Source organism: Protopterus annectens, chromosome 2.part0, assembly GCF_019279795.1.
Source record: "Protopterus annectens isolate FY-2018-M chromosome 2.part0, PAN1.0, whole genome shotgun sequence".
In the NCBI taxonomy this organism is placed as follows: domain Eukaryota; kingdom Metazoa; phylum Chordata; order Ceratodontiformes; family Protopteridae; genus Protopterus; species Protopterus annectens.
The window spans coordinates 404,724,153-404,747,487 of record NC_056728.1 but is presented as its reverse complement, the minus strand read 5'-3'; positions in this window follow the sequence as shown (position 1 = coordinate 404,747,487).

The following is a 23,335-nucleotide window of genomic DNA, read 5'->3' as shown; positions in this document are numbered from 1 at the left end:
GGAACCCCCTGCCGATGTCCCTGTAGGCAGATGTAAGCATGCTCAGTATACCCTTGCTTTGGCTAAGAGACAATGCATAGCACATTCACGAACAATCTAGGGACCTAGGGACTGACAACTTACTCCTACTCACTTACAGTAAGTAAAATTGATTTCAGGCAATCCACACAACCTGTACCTATCCATGTATTGGCTGTGTACTGCTTGCATCAGACAGAGTCAGCCCTGAACTACAGATCTGTCAACTGCTGCATTTGCAAGCTAAGTCTCTAACATACACCGTACTTGTAAGGCTTATTATGATATGGCATTGTATGCATGGATCTGCTACATTTATGCAAGTACACATAGTGGGCTCTTTGGACAGAAGTAACATCCACATGGGACTAGAGCAGGGTTGCCAGATGTCTATATTTGAGTGGGACTGTCTTAGGATCAGCAGCCCAATTCCGAGTCCTGCTCTGCCAGATAAAAGCCCGGCGAAACAGCCACCAGTTAGCTTTTTTTGATTGGCCTGTATGCCGGTATACAAGCCAATCAAAGAATTGCAAAACAGAGCTACTTCTGTTGAATGTGGAACTACCTGATGTTCTGTATTGAACAGAAATATCTCTGTTTTGCAATTTTTTGGTTGGCTTGTATACCAGCATACGGCCAATCAGAAATTTCCAAACATCTAGTTGCTTGTGTTTAATGTGGAACTAAAGGTCTTCCGCATTAAAGACCCCCCCCCCTTTTTTTTAGTCCCTACCTGCCAGATAAGAAATCTGGCATCCCTGGACTAGAAATACCCATTCCACTGTCATGTGTCCTTTAATATTCGCTAGGCCTCATGCATGGAATATACAGTACAGCAGTCAAGGGAGATGTTAGACAGTGGGGTTACATGATATTTGTACTACTGTGTATCCCAGCACCATATGCTGTGTTGTTCCCCCACCCCCAATACAGCAGTGTTCCCTCATAACTGCTTTAACAGCAAATCATCAATGGTATTTCAGCAGTTCAGGCAGTCTCAGGGGAGTAACATAAAAATTGATCATACATTGTATGTCTCACTTAATGCAGTCATAACAACATACATATTTATGCTGTTGATTGTGTGATGAATGACCCCTCTCTGTCAGGCAGCTTGTGTGGCTCAGTGGATTAGGGAAGTTAGCATGTGTGATGTTTTTTTTTTTATCTAGAAGTATCCACATCTTTTGGATGTGAGATATTATTATGTTGTTTTTCTACAGACTGTCAGTCTGTGTGTGGTGTAACATTATTAACCTCTGTCACATATTAATTACATCAGACAGCTGAAGAATTCCGTGGACAATTTGAGTGAAGTACAGTACAGATGTCATTGTCTGTAACACAAAATAATGGACTGGAGTACAGGTAGGTGTGGCCTGGAGTCAGTTTATAAGTAGTGGGAATTCCACTGGGCATGCTAATACACTTAGTTAAACAGAGCGCAGTTCTGTTGCTCCATGTTCAAAATGACCTGTTATACATGGATATGTCTATACATATGCACATATAGGTATACATATCTGCCTGTCACTATCTCTGTCTCCCACAGATAGTATATATATATATATATATATATATATATATATATATATATATATATATATAAAATAGATATACCTATATATACATGTATATAAAAACATACACCTCACTCTCCCCCCATATATCTACATAACACATAATATATCATACACACAGCTACATTTATGTATACATTCCTGTTATATACATAAATATGTGTGTGGATGTGTGTATTGTCCTACATACCCTGATAATGGTGAGTAAAGCTGCACTATGACACATCTATAATTTTGCTCAAAGGATCCAAAGTAAGGGCTCAATAGCACATAATGCACTTACCTACAGACCCCTGTGCATACTGGATGTCACCACATAGACAGCAACAGATGAACAATTGGTGTAATGTATAATGTTGTCTATGCATGCATGGACAGGACACATTATTCCTGCCCACAGGCCTGCCCATCCAAATGCAAACAGCCACATATGGCCAAAATAGTAACTGTAGCTGCATAGCTAGGATAAATAATGGTTATCTGACTGCTAGGCTACTAGATGCAAATAACAGTATGAGGCAATATCACTCTGCAGGCCACAGATGCTGTTCAACACAAGCCTAGTTCATGTAATCCACAAGTAGTTTGCCTACAGTCATATATAAAACAGACATCAGCTGGGGCACATGCGATACATACAGTGATCTGCAGTATGCAAGATTAGATAAGTAGGGTCTCTAATCTCAGTCTAGACCACTCTCTGTGTGTGTGTGTGTGTGTGTGTGTGTGTGTGTGTGTGTGTGTGTGTGTGTGTGTGTGTGTGTGCGCGTGCACACATCCCCCTGCAAAACAAATATGAATCCCTCATTGACCGCCAAATTGCAATGGTTCTGTACATTTTGTCCCTTTAAAATGATGCCAGCCTCCAAACTGCCCTCTTCTGCAAGGCCTGCTGATGTCATCTACCTTAAGATTACCAGCTGCCATTGTAATGTCAGACTTAAGTCATGACACATCTGATAAGTACTGTGATCCATAGTGTGTAAAAACTGATAGGTAGGGGCTCTAAACTCACTCCAAACCACTTGGAGTGTGTGAACATATGTGCATCCTCCTTCAAGCAAGCTGTGAATCCTTCATTGCCTACCAAACTGCAATAGTTCTCCATTTTATGTCTCTATAAGTTGATGCCGGCCTCCAAACTGCCCTCTTCTACAAGGCCTGCTGATGTCATCTACCTTAAACTACCACCTGCCATTGTAATGTCAGACTTAAGCTGTGGTGTGTGCAATAATAACTGTGATTTATAGTGTGATAGACTACATATGTAGGTGTTCTAATCTCACTCGGTGTGTGTATCTTGATACAACATAAATATAATCACCACAGTAACTTAGAGGTAGGGTTTTGCAGTATTTTGGTTGTAGCAGGTAATATGAACCTCCAAATGCCTGAACACAACAAGGCCTGCTGATGTCATCAAGCATAAGATATCTTAAAGAGACAATAATAGTAGACTGGAGATGTGGCCCGTGCATTGCGTACTGTGATGTGTATTGTGTCCTATTAAGTAGGTAGGTGTTCTAATTTACTTGCAGCCAACTTGGACCATATGTGTGCTGTGCAGTGTCCTCAATGTAGCCATATTTGTGTGTATGGCTGTTAGAGCATTTTACATCAGCTTATGGTATCATAGGATCTTTGAACTTTAGTAGCCAAATGGCCCTAGAGCCCTTACAGTCCTATTCAAGTTTTTCCCTAATTTTCATGATCAACAAATATTGCCTCTGCCCATGAGGGACACAGGCAAAAGCCCTGAGGTGAAATGGCAGTCAGCCAGCCAAGCAGATAGATGGCATCTGACAAGGCCCAATGAGGTGCTCTGTTTGCCATTAGGCAGGAGTCTGTTTCAAAGGTTTGTGGCAGTCTGCTAGACAGATCTCTCCTACCAGCATGTATTACTAATGTCACATACTAGGTTAATGTCCTGACAGTGAGTAATCCATGTATCATGCCACCTACAGATATGCAGCATTTCCATTCAAGCAGGGTCACAAATTGTCCTGTATGCAAGTCAGAGATCACCTCTGAGTATTCTGTATACCACAGGCTACAATGATAGTGATTTCAGAGGATCCCCATTGGACAGATACTGAAGACGTGAAGTTTCTTTGTGAGGGACCATTGCGTTGTGTGCAATTGCCAGTAGTGCTTGGAAAGGTACATTACAAAATGGCCATTGCACTCAAATACTGGTATGCTGAGGGAAGAGTACATAGAGGTTATCAGTACATTAATTCTGGGTGACAGTGCCCTCAGACAAGACATATGATTCCCTTCTTACCAAGGGGGAGACATGGTGATCTAAGGTACATTGAGTGTAAACCTGTGTGGCCAGGCCTATGTGCCCAGTTCTATCACCCCTGAATATGAACATCAGGTATTGCTACTGATGTGCCACTGACCAGGAACATAGGTGTTACTGATGGAAATGATACTACATAGATATTTGCATGGAGTTTATGGCTATGAGTATGTCAACAGACATTTGTTTAGCAGTCCTACCATGCAGGACACTGACATAACTCACAGATTCTATGACCGCTCACAGTTTGTAGGCATCAGCCAACGTTGTCAGCCACAGACATTCAGGTATTGCTTGTGGTGTGGTTAAATGGATTCCAAGTAGTAGAGGACCCAGGACCTCACCCTGTTGAACATTGCTGCTTACAGATATGCTATTGGAGGCAGATTCCCCTATTTTGACTATGTGTTCCATCAGTGAGACACTTAGTGACCCCTATAATGTTATTACTGTTGATGTCTAATTGCGTGATTTTGTCAGTGATGCCTGAGTGGGAATACAGTCACACAGCTTGGCTAAGTCCAGGGAGTAGTATGCCCTGATGTCACATCATCCACATCCTTGATGATCGCCTCAGACATCTCCACCAGGTTTCACAGCCATGATCTTATCTTCCTTACAAAAATCCAAACTGTGTATGGACAACTATTTGTAGATTACATATATCTTTGCTGATCAGCTCCATGATGATCTGCCCCATGGGCTGACAGACATAGCTATTCAGGCAAAGAGGTTTATATTTGTGGTGGTCAGTAGATGCACCACCTCTGTGCAAGGGAATAACACTTGCCATTGCCCAGTGAGCTCGGATGCAGCCAGTGGTTACAGTATGAGTGCAAGGAGTTCCCAATGGTGTTAGTAATCCTTGTTGTATCCCATGTAGTTTGTAGCCTGGGATGTTAGCATGTCCAGTAGATGCTGTGTTTCCTCCATAGAGAGGCTAGTTACAAATGCTCTGTAGATATAGATAGTATGGAACAGGTTGTAGGGATGTCATGTGGCACATGTTCTATGGACAGGGGAGTGATATTGACTTAGAACCTGTGGGACTACAGGTTAGCTATGAGTACAGACTCATTATACGTGTTATTATTAAATATGAGTCCACCAACAATCTGGGCTTTTCCTCTGAAGTTGCACATGTAGCTACACTGTGCGTTGTGGTTGTCTTTGTTGGGCAGCCTAATTTTGTCACATACGGAGTCTGCATGACATCACAACAACAACACTTTGTGCTTGTATTAGCTGAGGAGGTGTGCCTCCATTTTAGGGGGACCCTCACTCCAACTGTCACAAAGCAATGTCTACCTCTTTTTGTTCAGCCTACTAATGGCAGTTGTCCATCAGGCAGGTTTGCTGTTCCATGAGGAGCTTGTTTCCCACATCAGTTACAGGTGAGTCTTGTACAGTTGTACTGGTGCTTGCATAAAGCATTGGTGTAGAGCTCTGCATACTTACCTGTCCCATCTGAGGAGGAAGGTGCAGTCAAGCAGTGTAAACCATCCCATAGGAGGTAATAAATTGCTTTGTTTACATTTATTACTGTATTTTCTGCAGGTGGGGTGTAGGTGTGAAACTTAGTTTTAATGAGACTGATCTGTGCTCAGATCTCACCAGGGAGGACCTCACAGTGGAGGGGCTGCAGTGGTCACACATATTGGTAAAGACCTGATGCAGTACATTGGCTCCCCTTGTGGGGATGTCATGCCACTGGTCCAGGGCATTGTAGTGAAGGATGTGGACTAAATTTTGGGCAAGTTAGCTTACGCATGACTAACCAATACAGTTGGCGGTTACTTTATGTAACCCCAAACCATGGTGTACTGATGTATCTTGATAGACACAAGTACATTCAAATAAGCACAATGGGTGTCTGGATTCATGGAGTTGCTCCTGTAGCTGACAATGGCTTAATTAGGTACCTTTCCAGCCATGAATAGCACCTGCAGTGCCTCCAGGGAATCACACTGTTCACCGTGTGTATCTATCCTTAATGAATATGTATACACCACCTGCATTACCTTGCACACTGTCAGTTTGAGGTCTACAAGTATGGAAGAACGTGTTGTCTGGTATGGGTGTGGTGCTGTCCACAGTCTTGACCCAGGTGTCTGTGACTGCACAAATGTCTGCATATTCCAAGGTGGGGACAGCTTCCACAGAGTGGGGTTTATTGTTGCCATTCCTAGTGTGTAGCAGCATAAACATTACATTGTATGAAGATGCCCTTGTCATTGGAAAGCCATCCCCTCCAGACAATGCCTATAAGATGCACTGTGGGGGTGTCAGCAGCTTTGGCCAGTACTCAACATCCCAGGGGTGACAGATGAAGACCATTTCTGGCAGAGCATTGAGGTGTGTTGAGAAAGTCATCCCAGATGGACATATAGTGGATCCCTTTACAATGACAACACATGCTAAGGCAATTATTGATGTCCATCATTTTCCATGTGTATTGAGCCATCATCCTAGGTGAGGGGTCAAATGCAGCTGAAAGCTATAGGCATACCTGTGAGAAACACAGAGTGTCTAAGCTCAGTCATGTATCTACCTACAGTCATGTGACATATGTCCCGAGTCATACACACCTGCAGGAACTATGATGTCATCAGTATGTTATCTGATATTCATTGACTTGTATCAATGTGTGATATGGAGTATTGTGTCAACCCACAGACAGCTAACTGTGACCTTTGCCATATGTAGCCTGGTGACCCGGTCATCAATGTGTCTCACAATGTAATCACCTATGAATAATAGGTTTGATTTTGTGGTTTGCCTCAGGTGTTTGACCAGTGAGACAGTGGTGCATGAGCTATTATTTGTATTGTGGTCTCCAGAGGTATGATTATGTGTACTGAGCTTGCATATGGTTTTCTGAGGTTTCTGTTTGGGAATGTGTCTGGTAAGGAGCTTCATACCTGCAGCTTTATGTGCTGTGGGTGTGGGTGGAGCTGCGCATGTTGGCAAAATGCTCATTGCCATATGTACCGACTGGTGTGTGAGACACCATGGAATCAAGGTTTGTAATACAGTCACATGTCTCACACATTGTGTTTGTGTGGCACAGGAGTACATGGGTGGGAACACTTTCCACAGTTCATCAGCAGGCATTGATAATGCCATTAGCAATAGATGTTTATGTGCATAAATCACAGCTGGCCATCATCAGGCAGTGACATGACAGATGGTGAAATGTAACATGTCACCTTTATGTAGGCCCCCTAAGGTAACACAGCACATGACAGGGTGTCATAACATGGTTGTGTGATTACAATGCTTTATCAGGCATGTGGCCCTTGGATTAGCCATACTCCTGTTATTAGGCTTGGTTGCAATACTATACCTACAGATGTGACACTGTGCAAGTCTAGCAAAGTTATGGTCATGTTAATACACCCTTGGGGTTGACAGCCTGAAACACAGTGTTTGTAGACACTGCTTGCAGTGAAGATGTGAATATCCATGCATGCACAGAGGACTTGTTAAACTTTGCAGACATGACTTTGGCCTTGCAAGTCTACAATGCCTGTCAAGCAACCAGACAGAAAACTGGATGTTGTGTGACATGATGTGGGAACACAGATGTGTTCTGGGTGCATAAATGTAAGGTACATCAAACTTAGGACATGTGGCAGATTGACACACTTTGGCCAAAGGTGGCCACTCCTCTGCAGCAGGCCTCAGAGCCATGTCATTCAGGTATCCACCATTAAGCTGTTGAAGGGCAAGATGCATGAATTGCAATTGCAGTGACAGTGTCACATAACATGAATCACTGCCACTATGGTGCTTGTTTGAGCAACCTTGGAAATCTATGTCACTGGACATTGCACATTATATTGTAACATTGCAGCTGTGCTCCCAATCACCATATAGTCAGCACCCTAGTAAAATACCACCAACTCTGGAGTAGAAGGCATAATGCATACAAAAGTCAACTGATTGTTCAGGTTGCTAATGAAGGCTTCGACCTAGAAAAGGGTATCTGAAGTCTACAGATCCTTCCATGATATGGGACAACTATGTGGATAAACAAACAGGCTGTGTCCTGACTCTCATCATGAGCTTTGTAGTAATGTTTTGTTTCTTCTGAAAGAAAATGTACTGGAGCATGCTATCCTAGGAGAGAGGTTGTGGTGAGAGCTGCATTAGTAGTAGCCAGGCACCAGCAATTCAGGGGAATCCCCTGCTTTCCGCATTCTTCACAAGTTAATTGTGTCCTTTCAGTACACACTGCTTGAGTAGTGTCCAACTGCAGAATACCTGTGTAAAACCTCCCACCTTACCTTCACAGGGTGTACATATTACCTTTCCCTCCATTGTTTGTCTGTGCTCTGTACAGACACAGACACCTTGGATGACTATTTTCTTTTTTTGAGAACATGATGTAAGTACCTTCCATAGTTAGTTGGACAGAGGACAACTATCATGTACTGTCCCCAGATCTCTCAGTCATATGATATTTAAAGCCATGACATTTGTCATCATGGAAAGATCAGTAACAATGTTGTACATCTACAGACATTGTACCAAACACAGTTTGTTTTAATCAAGGGCAGATCATGCCTACCCTAACCAGTGGACATCATTGACCATTAAACTATGCAATGGATGAGGCGAATATGACTCAATCCACCTACCATGGCATGATAAGGCATTTGACAATATTAGGCCATCAAGCATTGATGAAACATCTATCTCATAGGTAATTTACAAAGTAGTATGTCAGCTGGTGGATAGGCACGTATCTGATAGTCCTTATCCAGGAAGATAGCATTGGGTAGTCCACTGCTACACTAAGGCCAGTCACCAGTGGATTTCCCTCAGAAATCATTCATGGAGTACCCCTGCCAGCCATTCCCTTCTTTGCAGTCATGGTCACTGTCAGTGACCTCTAACTGACTACATTTGCAGATGCTTACAAATTAGGAGATGACACTGAATCTGACATAGAACCAACAGTTATCCAGGATGGCCTGGGACACAAATTCAGTTGTTGTCAGAGCCATTGACAAATACTAAATGCCAAGGAATGCACAATACTATCCATTTGGTAGTCATCCACCCCTGGAAAATATAGTATTGTATGCACACTGCACACAGCAGAGATATTACTCAGGGACTTATGGACACAGAGCATGATCTAGCCTTTGACTGACACTGGTTGTTACAATTTGGGTTTAATTCAGCTTTGTACAACCTACAGAGAAAGGAATGGCATGTAAGTCCCATACTGTCATTGTTATACTGTACTTGGCAATCATCACGCATATCATGGAGTGCAATGGAATCTTTGCTATATCACTATGCAGGCATATCTGACAACTGTAAGACCCACAGAGGTTCCATGGTAAACCAATACATAGTGTGGATAACATATCCTATGTAGACCGTGTCAAAGCTGTGAATGTGTAGTCTGTCTCCTACATGCTTTGGAGGGGAGGTGCATGGCTGCCATACGTGGAGATGTGAGATCCTACTGTGTATCCAAGACAGGACTAACACATGTATTAGCTGTTCTACACATCTACATCTTCACTGTGGTATAAATACTACATGATGAAGAGACATGTATGTAACCCACACACTACACCCTATATGTAACAGGCTCCCCATGGATGTGCAGGAGACTTCTGCTATAATGCATATCATGTGCAAGTTACAAAATGGGATGCGGAACAATACAATCATAACTGGTGTAGGACACATGTGTGTAATGGACATGGGAAAAATGTAGATGGTTCATCTCCATCACTACAACTTATCAGACCTTTATCACACATTTTTTTCAGCAGTCTTTATTCATTTCCATTTTACAGTTGACTGGTGTTAGATTGGAGCACACATGCAGTGAATACAGCCATACTGCACAGTTATGTGAACAGATTACTTCTCAATGCACAATTCTGATTTATACTTTTATTGGCAATGTACCTTAGAATCTGGTATTTATACACATGCATATCTGGCCATAACGTCAGCTATCTTAACCATACAACTTTGTCTTCGAGTGGGTGGACTGTACAGGATTAAATGACACAAACTGAGCAAAACACAGACTTGAAACTTATGTATTGCACTAGATTTAGCAGTCATTTTTTTCAGCAGTCATTATTCATCTGCATTTCACAGCTGACCGGTGTCAGATTGGAATACACATGTAGTGAATACAGCTGTACTGCGCAGTTATTTGAACAGATTACTTCTCAATGTACAATCCTGCTTTAAACTTTTATTGTTAATGTATGACTATCCAACAAGAATGAGATATCAAACATGGCTTGGTCACTAAGAGTTTTTTATATGACAATAAAAACACTCAGCAAAAGTAAGCATTTTCACATCTGACATAGATGCTTCTTCAGACTTAACTACATCAGTGACATCCAATTTCTTTATAGCACTTCTTAACAAGTATTCCATTAATCAATTAAGCATGATAAACAAACGCTCATACATATAAACCTTCATCAACAACTACATAATAAAAAAATTGCACATCTAAAACTCATTTCTAATACAAAAATACTGATACTATCATAAAATACTTAAACAAATAAACTAATAACTGCAAATTCTGACTCAAAACAACATATATATATATAAAGCACTGCAAACAGCTTACAATGACTGAATACTTCTTCATGCCCAGTGCTGCTCTAACTATCATAAAATCAGTAGATAGCAGTGTGAGACCAAATAATGAAAAGACTTCCATTCTATCAACAAAATATAACAGAAAACTATTAAAATGCTAATATAAATTTGTAAATGTATAAGTTTGTCACAACAATGTTAACCTAATGGACTGTTTTTATGATCCATGGATGCTATAGTAAAACCAAAATATTGTCTAACAAATAAACTATAGCCTATGAACATAACATTCATAATTGTTTTGAGTGCAATCTACAGCATATTTCACACAGTGAGCACAGCAGAACAGTGACTGTTAATCTCGGTAGACACCAACCTCAACTGATGTTTGTAAGCTATACTACACAATAATGCATGGTTACTTGACTTAACTTGGTTTTCCATTTCAGGTAAGCACTGACACGTTACTAAACATATTACAGTTCCCAAATATGTTATACCTGACTTAGGACTGCAAACTCTGTGAATACTTTTTTAATCTTGACAGCACATTATACATTATTGCTTTTCTTTTTTCCTACTCACCACACTCACGCCTCATCCTGGCCAGACGCCCTGCATGAGACTGCACATTGGAAGTTTGCTTGTCTGCAGCTGTTGTAAGAAAAAGAAAGAATTATGCATACCAGTTTTGCACATATTCAGTTTGTATACTTATAAATCACTGAGAAAGATACTTACATATCTGTGGGGTATGCCCAGACCTCTTGGAACCAGGTATCCAAAGTTCCCCTCTTCTTTTGCTTCAGGTCATCATAGTGGTGACGACACTGTTTACCCGTGTGGGGGGATACCAGTAGCACTGGTAAGGTGCCTAGCCAGCTGATCCCAAGCTTCAGACTTACATTCAGAGCCCTGGTAATCACTCAGCAGCAGCCAGGGTTCATAGTTGCAAACCAGGAGTCCAACAAACACTCTGGACTCCTGCATACCCCATATCTGCACCCAAAAGCTTGTGCTCTCATCAACACCACCAGGCATATCAGCAGCTAAGTGACAATTCCAATGCATGGTGTGAAATTCCTGCCTAGTGGCCTTTATATGGGATACATTCCTGCCTTTACACGTCATACTACAACTTTCAAAAAAGTTGCTCATTGCTTAGCTTTGCAAAAACTCGCAAAACCCCTTTTAAGCTGCACAGTACGCAAATGGGGTGGACCGTTAACCATGTTTAATTGGAGATGAGCAGCACACAAACTACAAAGATCATTTAAGCAACACTGAGCATCATGCAGCTTTGCTAAATATAAGTATATAACTAAGAAAAGTATAAAGCATATCAGTACTTGAACCTGAGACCTACTACACTATAGCTCATCACCCAACCTGTCTAGCCACTTGGATAGTGCAGGGAAACAATATATCTTCACATATATTACTATATCTTCACATATACTACTATGACCTCTATTAGATGCGCACAGCGAAGCTGCATGGGTTTGTGCGTTGCTAAGCACTGCAGAACCAAAATAATAAAATACATCTGGCTTCTATTTTTAGACATATAACAGATGTCAGGTGCACATGTATAAGTGTAGCTCAGCATTGCTAAGGACCGTGCTGTGCAAACGTACATTAAACTTAAAAAAAAGTTTTTAAAATTTGCTGTCTTGTGCTTACTAGCTGTCCAGACCATTTTCTGGACAGACCACAAGTATGGCACAGCCTCTACACTGCTGCTTGCATGGATTCAATATCCATGTACCTCTGATCTCCCTCAGTAGTGTGCCTTAATGAATATGTATGGCGCTCTGCCAGGGAGGAACTGTGGCCTTGTACAAAGATAAAGTCCATGTAGGCTCTACACCGTGCCTACATGGATTTTATTCAATCCCGGGCTGTGTGAAAGAATCAAGATTCTAAATGAATAAAACCTGCTGAGTTAGTTTATTATCTTACATGGATAATGAAATTGCATTTCAGTCACTACATGTCTGTCTTATAGTAACAAGATGCAGCAATATGCAGTCACACATAGTTCAAAAGAATTGCCTACTGTCATTTACATAAGCAAGTCTTTTGACTTTTGTTTTCATGTCCTAACCAGAATATCAGTAACAAAAATTGAGAAGGTTTACTAAAATTCATATTGTGAGGTTTCAGCAGAAACCATAGGGTATGTGTTACAGATTGCTTGCAGTACTGAGTGAAGTTGGACATATGCCATTATACTAAGTGCCATCACACCACTTCACTTAACAAAATGGAATCCATATTATCTTTCATAGGCTTTAAGATTTTATGGGCCTGATCAGGTACAAGTATTACTGCAGAAGAGCTTGAATAACTAATAACAGCTAAACTGCAGAAAAACAAGCTTATATCATTTAAGGATTTACAGGTGTAATTGTGGACTGTGTCCGAACAGTAAGGTGAAGAAAATGAGGAAATACTGACAGGGGGATAGAAAGAATAGATAGAAGATAGGAAGACAAAACAGTTGGAATAGGATACTGAGAGCAAATTAGGGGGACTGGAATAAGATTCTTATGTTTTAAGTGGTGTAAGCTTTCTTGGCCTACTGCCAGGACTACCATGTACCAGAGGAAAAACATGTTTGATGTGTGGTGATGATTGCGTCATGTGCATGAGAACTTACCATTACATAGTACAGACTGCAGCCAACCACAGTTTCAGTGCAGACCTCTCTAAACCTTGCCATACTGCCCATGATTAATGCATGGTCCAGTTTTTAGTTTTATAAGGAAAATGCTTTAAGTCACATACTTGCCATGCAGGTCTTATGATGTTTCCAGTGATCCCTAGACTACTAACTCAGAAATGACTAAGGCTAAATAATCCATTCCTCTTTTCACTCAGCCATTTTCTTTGGCAATGCCTTCAGGCTTGTTATTAACAACTTAGACTGGGCACATACTGCTACTTCTTTCATGTAAAATGACTATTAAAAGGAATGTGTGGAACAAACCTGACAATTTTTTTATTGCAGCCTGTCATGAGGGACGTAATTAGACTAGCCTGGCAGTATCCTTATTTTATTCTGTCAACCTCCCCCCCCCCCAGCGTGGTTGATGCCCCTTAAAAACCAGCACTTCAGTGAGTACACCAAAATTAAACATCCAGTGAAGGATCCACACAACTTGCCCAGATTATTAGGTGACTATACCACCTCACTCTCATGTACAATAAAATAACAGCAGCTATATTAGGGGTTTGAATCTTGCAAATAGCTTTTGAATAATTGTAATGTGCTAAAATATGTTGTAAGGCAAAGCTTGCTTATTGAAGTCAAGTGTATTATAAGATGTTTGCCCATTTTAAGAGTCAGATAAGAGGAACTATCAGAAGTTTGTGGTCAGCTAAGGGGTTAACTATTCTTTTTAGAGAGGAGGTATACAGAGGCACTGAAAGTAAAATAGACGTGATATAAGCTTTATTCACAACTCAGAAAATTACTTGCAATTTGTAAATTTTCCATAAGCTCAAACTGCCATGACTCTGCTGAACCTGTCGTTTATAATAGACTTTAAATACTAGCCAGCCAGAAATTAGCTGGACTTTTTCAGCACAGATTTTTGGCATGGACTGGGCATGTCAAATGCTAGTGTCTGCATTGTTTTTGATTTGAACAGATAGCCGCACATGTTAGAATTTGAAGGCCCTCTATCAGTGAGTGATGAAGATAATTTCAATGCTTGTAAGGAGAAGATAATTTTAAATAAATTGCTTAAGATTGTGCCTTGGTGTCTTGCGCCATTTATTCTCAATTATACTGACCTCAGAATCAAGCTAAGAGACCATTGCAGATTTGTGATGAGGATGGGATTCTGAGGTATACAGAGAAGATGTCACAACTACCAATGTTGCTTTCTTTGAAAAAAAAAATGTTAGCAAGAGGAAAAATGATTTAGTTAATGTAGACAATCAGGGTAAAATTCCTGCAGGACCCATGGCTGGACCATGCGGTCAGTAAGACCCCCTTGTTAGAGTATTGAGTAAAGTTTGTCTCCCACCCCCTTCTGAGCCTAAGACATCTCAACTGTCCCTATTTTGTAGGGACATCTTCTGAAATTTCTCAATGTTTAGTTCCATTCATCTAAAACTGGAAATCATTTTGTCCATTTTTATGATAATAGTGCCAACATTTAAAATATGCCCCTAATTTAGGGCCTTTTCCTTAGGTGTTTTTTAATTTGTTCCAAATTCTGTTGGTAAAAGTTGAGAGCTCAAAGTCACATTTTTGCATAAAGTAGATTCAGATGAGATGGCAAAGGCTCTAACAGATTTAAAGTTAAAATATTAAGAAGAAAATGTGAGAGCTGGTGCAGGAGCAACTGGATGGTCATTCTTTACTGCGTTTCAAGATTAAGATTTTTATATAGCAGAACTTACACAAAAGGTTCAGGAGTTAGAAGAACAGTGTAAGGAGCACATACATAAACATCAGTTAGACAGAGATGCCTTGGAGAAGGCAGACCAAGCTGTTGCTAAAGTACCAGAGCAGGCAGAGAGTGTGAAAACAAGTTTGATAGCTCTGGATTCATGATTATTCAGCAGCATAGGCAATAGCGCTGGAAAGTTTCATGGCATTTGCCTCTGTGAGCTCGGGTGCGAGTTGTGGTGTGCAAGCCAGGCTTCAATCCTAAGGAATGGGATTCTAACCTTTCTTTGTCCAATGAAGAGGGTGATGATTATGAATTGTTAGATCTAAGACTGGTGGAGGCATGCCCATTAGTAGAGAGGAAGGGGATTTGTACATGAGATGATGGGCAGCCGCCACAACAATGGGCAGAAATTAGGAGCTACAGTTAGACTGAGTTATTGAGTTTATTTCAGTCATACAAAGAGAAGTTTGGTTTCTCTGGGTTTGGGATACTGAAGGAGAGGCAGTGTCACATGACACTGAATACTGAGGAAATGCATAAGTGCTCCTGCATGGTGTTTCATCCACGATTGAAAAAAGTGATGACTAGGATAAATAATGATGACACTGTAGTTAATCCCCTGACTGCTTGGTTGGCTGCTGTCTTCCAAAATGCCTGGCCAGATGCCAGGATTATAGCTGATGAACATAAATCATGGAAGGCAATGACAGAGGCAATACAGCAGTTAAGGGAAATGACCACGCTGACCACCATTTTTCCATGGCGTTAAGAAATGGTGAAATGGTAATCTCTAGAGGACCAGATGAACAGATAATGACAAGTGCTATGAGGAGCAAATTAATTAAACAAGCACCATAATGGTGGAAGAGGTAGCTAATGGCCACCCTGGCAGGATGTATGGGACAGGAAATGTGGGATGTGATAACTACTTTGAATCAAATTGAAGAACTAGTTGTGGATAAGGAATTAGGAAAGGCACAAAAGGTAAATGCAGACAAATAGCCTGGTGAAAAATTAACCAAAAAACAAATGTTTACAGATGTCTTGAGATGGGGATGGTAGCAGGTGAAGAGATATATGCAATTGCTATGTAATAGATATATTAAAAATGGAAGAAAAAAAGCAAAAAGAGCAGGGGAAAAAGGCAGACTCCCATCTGAAGGCCATCAGAAGTGACCAGGAGGAACATGTGGGGTGGAATCAGTTATACCCCAATGTCCCAACTGAGGAAGAGTTGAGGCAGTGGCAGGTGGGGAATTTTAATAATACTAGGGATTGAGAACAGAAGGAATGGAAAACTCCAAAAGAGAAGGCAGAGGCAAAATGACTTAAAGGTGGGTATCTAGTGACTAGGGGCACAGTAAGAGCAATTATTCCTGGGGACCAGTGCCCTTATGTACCTCTTAGAATTTTCTGGAACAAAGGACCACGGCATGTCATGCCTTTGGTAGACACAGGAGCAAAAGTGACTATCTTCGTGGGAAACCCCTGCAGGATTAGAGGACACTCTGTAGAGATTGATGGTTACTGTGGGGCAAAGACAGTGGGTCTGAAAATTAAAATTAGAATAGCCGTTGGGGATAGTGTTCCCATATGGATTACAGCTATAATAGTCCCTATACTTGAACAAATTTGGAAATATACATTTTGAAAGGCAAGTCTTTAGAAACTACTATAGGAACTTTTAGATTTGGGGTGTGGCACTGTTCTGTCAATGCAGTCAAAACTGTAGTTTGTGGTGATGCTAAGTGGGAACTACTCTACATTCTCACACTGAAAACAATTGTGAATATCAACTAGTATAGTATTCCAGGCAGGCATGCTGAGATTTTGGAGACAATCCAAGAGTTACTTTAATTTGGTCTACTGAAGCCAGTGATTAGCCCATTTAATAGTCTTGTATGGCCAGTAAAAATCCTGACAGATCATGGGAAATGACAGTGGTTTATAGAGAACTGAGTAAAGTGGCACCACCATTGGCAGTAGCTGTTCCAGACACTGTAAATATTGTTCAGAGACTGTATTCATCTGTTGAATCATACCATGTAGTTTTGTATTTAGCTAATGCTTTGTTCTCTAGTCCTATTAGCAGAGGAAAGCAGAGCAGAATTTGCTTTCACCTGGGAAGAGAGGCAGTATACTTTCCGGGTATGACGGCAAAAACACCTGCACAACCCCACTTTTTGTCATGGGCTGGTAGCAAGAGATTTGGCTAAGTTGCAGCCAGATAAAGTGACTGCATACCATAACACTGATGACATCATGATCACAGAAAAACCCCAAAAAAAATGTGGACATTGCAATGCAAACTGTGATATAGTATCTTCAGAAAAGAAGATGGACTGTAAATGAAAGTAAACACAGCAGGACACATCAGTACAATTTCTCAGCATGATATGGGACAGAGCAAAAATGAAATACATGCTGCAGCACTGGAAAGTATCTAAAAGATTGCCTTTCCAAAAACAAAACAACAAACACAAGCCTTTCTTGGAGTAATGGGATTCTGGATAGCATTTGTACCTCACCTTGGATTAATTTTGTGTCCAATCTGTTATGTGACCAGAATGAAGTGTGATTTTCTGTGGGGACCAAAACAGTGACCAGCATTTGAAAAAGCAAAAAAATGCACTGCAACAGAGTGTGGGATTGAGTCCAATTGACTCACAACAGCCATTTATTTTGGAAGTGACTGTTCAAGATAATATAATGTCTTGGAGACTGTGGCAAAAAGACAGTGTTGGCTAGAAATTACCACTGGGCTTTTGGTCTAAAAGTTTCACTGGAGCACAGGTCAGATACAGCCCTCTCAGACAACATCCATTAGCTGTATACAGTGCTTTACTTCATGTTGAATGAATAACAAAACAGCAGACAGTGACAGTGAAGGTAGACTACCCAAGCCAGGGTGGCTGCATGACGATTCTTTGATGAAAACTTTGAAAGCGACTTTGATAGCACAAACTTCAACTGTACTAAAATGGAAATGCCATTTGCAGGAGTGACCAAATATTGTATCTGCAGTGTCCAATATGTAACAGACACTGGCCAGATTAGTTACTGTAAAAAATACAGTTACACTGCAGCAATGATGACATGAGTTACCAAAGTCACCCATCACAGAAGCACCATCATTAAATGATTTAGATAAAGACAAGCAAGAGAAAGTATGGTTTAATGACAACTCGGCTAAAATTGGTTCAAATGGTAAAATCTAAACTGCAGTAGCGTACTGCCTATAATCTGAAACTATATTGTATGATGAGGGCACAGTCAGTTCAAGGAACGATGCAGAACTGCAAGCCGTTGTTCTTGTTTTTACTAGTTTGTTACCTGAAGATGAGGTTTATGTTTACACTGATAGCTGGACAGTCTACAAAGGACTGACAACATGGCTGCCTGCTTGGCAGAAACAAAACTGAAAAATCCATGACAAACCCTTGTGGGGAGGCTCAAAAGACTGGCAACAAATATGGATAAAAGCTCAGTAGTGTAAAATCAATGTCAGGCATACAGATGCTCACGCACCCACTATGACAAATGAAAGGAAGCATAACCAACAAGAAAATAAAATGGCAGCAGTATGACTTACTGAAGAACATGTTGCAGATACCAGAATTGCCAGATAGGCATATAATCAAAGTGGACATTTGGAAAGAAATGGCACAATAGAATCGGTACAAAGGTGTGACATTATGCTAAACAAAAAAGTGACAATTGACATTATAAAACAATGTAAAATCTGTCAAAGACATATCCAGAAACAACTGCAGGCAAAAGCATGTGTACATATTCAGAGAGTTAGCCGACCAGCATAGATTTGGCAAGTGGACTTTACTGGACCCTTGCCATTAGAACAGAATCAACAATATTGCGTGACTATGGTGGACACTTATTCTAGGTTGTTGATGGTCTCTCCATGTACAAAAGCAAATCAAGAAGCAGTACTAAAGGGCTTAAATAAATTGTGTGCAACATACAGAGTTCCTACAAAAATTCAGAGTGACCATCTCCCCTTGCTATCACTAGGGAACAAGTCCTTAATGCTCTGTCTTAAGCCAAGAACACTGCATCAATGGGCCCAGACAATATCCCAGATTGCCTTCTAAATAGCATGAAATATGACCTATCAGGGCCTCTGGAATTGCTATTTAACCATAACCTCCAAACAGGCTTTGTGCCTCATGAATGAAGAACAGAAATAGTCATCCATCTGCACAAATGTGGGGCATCTACAGACCCTGGAAACTACAGACTCATAAGTCTCACTAGTCTTATATGTAAAGCCATGAAAGGACTCATCTTGGAAATGATCAATAGTGATATAGTAAACCTCCAGACACTGGTCCCAACCCAGTTTGATTTTGTCAACATCAGGTCATGCCTACTCATCCTGGTGGACTTCTTTGATAAGGTCACCAAAGCAATAACTGAGGGCAAAATGGTTCACACTGCCTATCTTGACCTGTCCAAAGCATTTGACACAATATCCTACTCGAGCATTGTTGACAATCTCATGAGGTTAGGTTCAAACCTGTATGTCACCCAGTGGATAGCCAACTGGCTCACAGACAGGACCCAGGAAGTAATAACTGGGGAGTCCACCTCTACAAAGAGGCCAGTCAGAAGTGGAGTCCCTCAGGGATCAGTCTTTGGACCTCTCCTTTTTGGCATTTGCTTCTCTGAAGTCAAGAACGATGTAAATGGTCTCTGGCTGAGTAAATTTGCAGATGATTACAAATTAGGAGCTGCTACTGAATCCCACACTGACACAAGGGCTGACACAGACAAGCGACTGGTGTCAGAGCCATGGACTAAAACTAAATGCCAAGAAATGCATAATAGTATCCTTTGGGAAGTTATCCACCCCTGGTAACTATCATATTTCTTAGAATTGGCCCAGTAGTTAGGGACTTAAGAACACACAAAGGCAGTAATCTAGCCTTTGACCATCACATCTATAGTGGTCAGGAAATTATTCTGTTGCACAATTTATAAACAAATGTATGGCATTAGTCCAAGAAAGTCATTGTTCCATAGTATTTGGCATTCATCAGACCTATCATTGAGTACAATGTCCCCTTTGGTATGTACCTAACCAGGCATATCCAACAACTGGAATCTCCACAGAGGTTATTCACTAATAGAATACAGGGTGTATGTAAAATGACCTATGCAGACTGCCTCAAGGCCCTATCCCTGTATTCTGTCTCCTGCAGACTTTTGAGGGGAGATCAATGCCTGGCATACAGGACATTGTCAAACCCCACTCTGATGGACCACCTCCATATCCACAAAGCAAACAGCAACAGAATTATCCATTCTAAAGACTTAAACCTTGCCTGTGATATAAATAGGACCTGCTGGAGAGATAAGTATGTATCCCAGACACTACCCATCTATGGAACAGGCTCTCCATCCATGTGAAGCAGAGTTGCTCCCTAACCCAATTCAAGTGCAACTTGGAGAATTGGATGGGCAACAGGAAATTTATCCCTGGTTTGGCACCTATGTATCTAATGGACACAGGCAGCCTGTAAATGGTTGATCTCCCAGGACCCTGCTTGTAGATGAAACATTTCCCAAGCCCCGGCTTGTAGATGTTTCATCTCCCAAGCCCCTGATTGTAGATGTTCATCTCCCAAGCCCCAACTTACACTTATCAAGGGTATCAGAACTTATCAGAGACTTGGGAAGCATAGCTAGGCTTAAAAAGGCCCTTGTGGTAGTTAGCCTAGTAAACACCTATGAACAACCCAAAATAAGACATATACTGCATAAAGAATCATACCTTACCTTTACATTAATTTCTTGTGCAAGTAAAATGTTTCATGACATCAGAATAAAATAGCCAAAATATATTCAGAACACATGATAAGAAACTTTCAGAAAACAGCACTGCATATAACTACATTCATAAGTTGAGATTTCTCCACTTTTTCCCCAAATGTTATATAATCAACGATGCAGGTGCATGTAATTCTTTCTCTTTACTTAGCTCTGTTAAATCTGTAATATTTGTTGTTCCCTTCCTTGAGAAACATGCTATATTTGTATGTTGGTATCCTCACATAACCTTAACATTTGTTTCAGTATAATCACTTCTTAAAGTACCCTTATGCATAACGTTGCCTTATATTGGGTCTTTTTCTTTCGTTGTATTTTTTCATCTTGTTTTCCCACTCTGCACACTCAGAGTGACTGGCTGACATAGCTGTGAGATATAGTAGTTTCCTCTTACACCTTCTTTTGCTAACTTGTCCTTCAGATGATTTAAAGGTTATCTGTCAAGTTTTAAAAGTCCCTGTCACCTACCCGTGCCTGTTTAGTCCCCTGTTGATCACTTCTTTTGTTTTCTCTCAGTCATCACTTGAAATATTTTTCTTCTCTATAAGACCACCTCTCTTGGGCACTAACCTGTGTTTTGCTGTGCACAGCTCTGTTGTTCAAAAGTTTTATTGTACTTTCTATACTACTTGTTTCTGTTTGTAAAAAATATTTCATAAAGTAATGGCTTCTAGGACTATATGAACACTATGCCGTTATCTTAACATTATACGTATAAATTATATTCAGAAGGAAAATTAGTTGGTTTATTACCTGTGTTGAAATTGTCACAGTGTAATTAATTATGAATGGATATAAGGCAGTCTTCATTTGTGTATTTAGAATTAATCTGTAATATATTTATTTGGAAAGATTTTGCTCAGCAGTTAAAGATTTTGAATTTTCAGGTTTGCCAATCAGTGTTCAAGTCATTTACTTTTTTTAGGCAGCCCGGCTTTTGCATTTGTCATTTATCTGGTAGAAGTGTATAAGCTGTAGCAATTATTATTATTTCACTGGTCCTTTCCTACTTTTCAGTCACTGAATGTTTTCTGTAGTGCATCTCTTGTAATTTTACAAGTGAAAGCCCAAGCAGGAATGTGTCAGTCCAGGCTTTACCTGAAATAAGATAAACAAGGTATATAGCACTTTTTAACTCTTGGTGTACCTTCCTCCCTGTCCATATCATCATGTAGTTTTATTAGCCTTGTGATATTCAAGCTGCATTCTAATATTTTTGCAGTAATTTTGCAATTGTATATCTGTTCCCAGTGTATTCATTTACATTTGATGTTCCTAGTGGCTAGCATTAATGTTGAGTGAGTGCAGAGAATTACTGACCTTGCGTAAACACCAACTTTTCTTTCCTGTTAAATCTATTCACTTAGTTCCCGCTCTACTAAATATATTACATTTTCAATTTTCTTCTTTGACAAACTGACTCTGTTTTTGATGTAGGATTCCTTACATAACCCTATCATTTATTTCGGTTCTTGCAGTACCTTATCCTTACGTTTACCTTCTTTCTTTCAGTTCATTCTTTCCTTTTTGTTCTTACTTTAGCTGATGTGCTTGCTCTCCTTTCTGCATATGCACAGACTGATTGTCTCACACAGCTGGGAGGTGTAGCTTGCTTTGCTCTCCACCCACTCCAATTTTCCATCCGTCCCCTGGATCTTCCACTACATATGCATGTCTCTCCACCCTCATTTTAACTACCTCTACCTCCTATTTAAAACAATAAAATAACCATCACTCCTTCATTTAACCAGCTTCTCCTTCTCTACAATGCATTCAAAAAACCTACAACCTAATTTCATGTCTTTCATCCTTTCTACTATCTCTTTTATATCACTATCTTCAAAGTGAATAATATAATGCTACACAAAGACTACAAGCTTTTACCAAAGTATATCAACAGCTTGTCAACTGGTATGCAAGCATATAAGTACACCCCCCTGTTTCTAACTAAAACATTTGTCCTTGAAACCATCAGACTACCATTCAGTTATACCCTATTCAAACCAATCTGTATATCACAGAAAATACTTGCAATGTTTTTGTTATACATATGAATACTATCTGGGGATGTCTATATAAATCCTGGCTCCATGCCCCCCCCCAAGTCTCTTCACTCATGTCTTTAAAATGCATTTCTCTGGTTAGACAATATCAGTAATAAATAATCACAACTTGAGATCTAGTCCAGCCAACATTAACTGAAAATTATAGTGATAACAAAATACTGGATAAAAAGAGACATCTTGGTTTTTCACATTTTTTATTTCTCAATATTCCATCTTGACAAACAATGGACTCAGTATGAAAGAAGGTAGTGTTTTGCTTTCAGTAAACAATCCCTGGGATTCATCAAGCTCCGTGCAAGAATAGTGTTATTCTTGCACAGAGCATTCCATGGTCATCTAGGACAGCAGTGCACTCTGCATATTCACGAAGGCGTGCTGCTGTCTACACTAGACGGCCACGAAATGCGAACTAGTGCAGGATGCATGTCAGAGCAGTGCACAGACACTAAACACGCCCCCTGCACTCAGAAAGTGCTGTATGGCACTTTCTAAGCAATACTGACATAATAT